Source organism: Terrapene carolina, unplaced genomic scaffold (genome assembly GCF_002925995.2).
Source record: "Terrapene carolina triunguis isolate 2854851 unplaced genomic scaffold, T_m_triunguis-2.0 Scaffold720, whole genome shotgun sequence".
Taxonomy (NCBI): Eukaryota; Metazoa; Chordata; order Testudines; family Emydidae; genus Terrapene; species Terrapene triunguis.
This window is the reverse complement of record NW_020665071.1, coordinates 95,500-97,767: the sequence shown is the minus strand read 5'-3', so window position 1 is coordinate 97,767 and position 2,268 is coordinate 95,500. Positions and strand designations below refer to the sequence as shown.

General features: G+C 47.5%; 1 non-coding gene across 1 annotated transcript; it reads right to left on the bottom strand.

Annotated features, from left to right (window-relative positions):
• Positions 1 to 241: 241 nt before the first annotated feature.
• TRNAA-UGC lies at positions 242 to 313 on the bottom strand. The gene has a single exon. It is a non-coding gene; the product is annotated as a tRNA-Ala (tRNA).
• Between the last annotated feature and the right edge of the window lie 1,955 nt (positions 314 to 2,268).

The following is a 2,268-nucleotide window of genomic DNA, read 5'->3' as shown; positions in this document are numbered from 1 at the left end:
ATTGTACAATCAATACACCAAACGATCGGAGGTTATCAAATACAATCACTACACCAAATATCAGGGCTGGAAGGGACCTCAGGAGATCATCTAGTCCAACCCCCTGCTCAAAGCAGGACCAATCCCCAGACAGATTTTTGCCCCAGATCCCTAAATGGCCCCCTCAAGGATTAGAGCTCACAACCCTGGTTTTAGGAAGCTAATGCTCAAACCACTGAGCTATCCCTCCCCGAAGAGAATTTGGAGATGATGGGGATTGAACCCAGGGCCTCATACATGCAAAGCATGCACTCTACTACTGAGCTACATCCCCAGCTGGACTAAAGATGATAACCCAAGTATAAGCATCATCCTTTCCATTGTCAAAACACAAATGTCTTTAACACAACCCTAGCTCTGGTGTAACTACAGCTGCACCCTAATCCAGACAGATTCCAGCCCCCGCTTATATTTTGCTTCCATGCCTAAAGGTGTCACTTCCATGCACTGACAAGACATAAGACTTCCCATTGCAGAGGGTGGGAGGAAGGATCTTGGGGCTAACACTCAGGGCTTGGTGCATTACTGGGTTTCATTCCCAGCTGTGGCACTGATTCACCTTGTGAACTTTGATCAGTTCCCCTCCTGTCTGGGTGCCCAAATTTGCGCATCTAAAGCCAGGGCAAATTACATCTGTGTGCTTCATACAGGTGTTAATAATCAGGGCAAATCTGAAAGCAGACATGGAAATGAAAACAAACCATTGTGTGAGCAGAGCCAATGTCTGACTGTATAATAACAAAGGAGCATCTGCAGCCCCAGCATCGGCAAGACATCCACAATATATACAAGCCCGTGTGTAGAAGAAGCAACAGTATTGGGGGGGGAAATTGCAAACCAGTGCTGACATTGCCAAACACACAATAGAAATATTATTTAAAAATCCAGCATGCTCACCTCACTGCCTCTGCTCCTGCTCGCTGCATCCTTAAAGGTCTGGGCTGCTGCTCCCCGGTATTCAGTCACATCTCGAGTTCAAGGGCCCAGGCTTCTGCTCGGGGCACAGACTCTGGGATGGGACGTGGCCTCCTTTCCTCCAGCAGCACATTCAGGGTGTGGCCACTGCTGTGACTGCCCCTGCTCCCCTCAGTCACATGTAACAGAGTGGGGGGGTCCTAGCATGAGGGGGTACACAATAGCATTGCTCCCCCCACTATAAGTGGCTTCAGCTACTCACTCTCTCTTGTCTAGGAGAAACAGGGGGGCCCCTTAGGGGGCAAGGCCCAAACCCACAGACCTGCCCTTATCCCAGGCGTGGGATTTATAGAAAAAAACAACCCCCTGAGCGATGACTTTGGGGGAGACAAGGAGTTTCTGCTCTGGGGCAGAGTTAGGGAAACAAAACAGAGAAATACAGGGAGGTCTCCTCCCAACAGTGAAGTCACCTCCCCTGCCCCAACGAACAGCCTCACCCCACATGGGAATTTCACTCTGAGGAATTTACACATGAAAAAAAATGGGGATTCTCATCCCACTTCACTGTTGCTATTAACAACACACCCAGCATTCAAGAGTAACCTTACAATAACAATCCATTGTGACCCCAGTCCCAGCACTCACAAGCAACAATCCGGTGTGATCACAGCCTTGCACTCACAGAACACTACAAAAACAAATGACCAAGAGTGGCCCCACAGCTCATAAAAAGACCCTATGATAACAAACCAGTATGCATGCAGCCCCAATATATGAGTAGCCTCAGTACTTATGGAAAACCCTACAATACTAATCCCACATGGTGTTCCAGTGCTCATGGATGCACCTACAAAATAAATGAAAATGTTACCCCAGCAGTCCCAAACCTTCAAACAAACCCCTTTGTGTGCAGTCCTGGCACTCACAAACAATCCCACAACAAACCACTTTGCATTCTCAGAAGTAGAGCTGGGCAAAAATTTCTGGATGAATAGTTTACTCGCTGAAAAATACAGCTTTGGCCAATGCAAAACTATACACAAATTTAACCTGATCAGTTTTAGCTGGGCAAAAGTTTTTTATACGTTGTTCAGGCTGCTTCCAAAGTGTGTGTTTGATCCCTAAACACCAGCTAATAATTTGCTATTCCTTTAACCAAAGAGCATGAGAACGACTCTCCAGCCTGGGGATTAAGGCACGCAGGAGGTAGGAGACGCTGACTCAAATCTTCTCTCTTCCTCATTCAGAGTGGGAAGGGATTTGAATTCTTAGCTCCTACTGCCCAGGTGAGCCCCTCAATCCCCAGCCTATAGA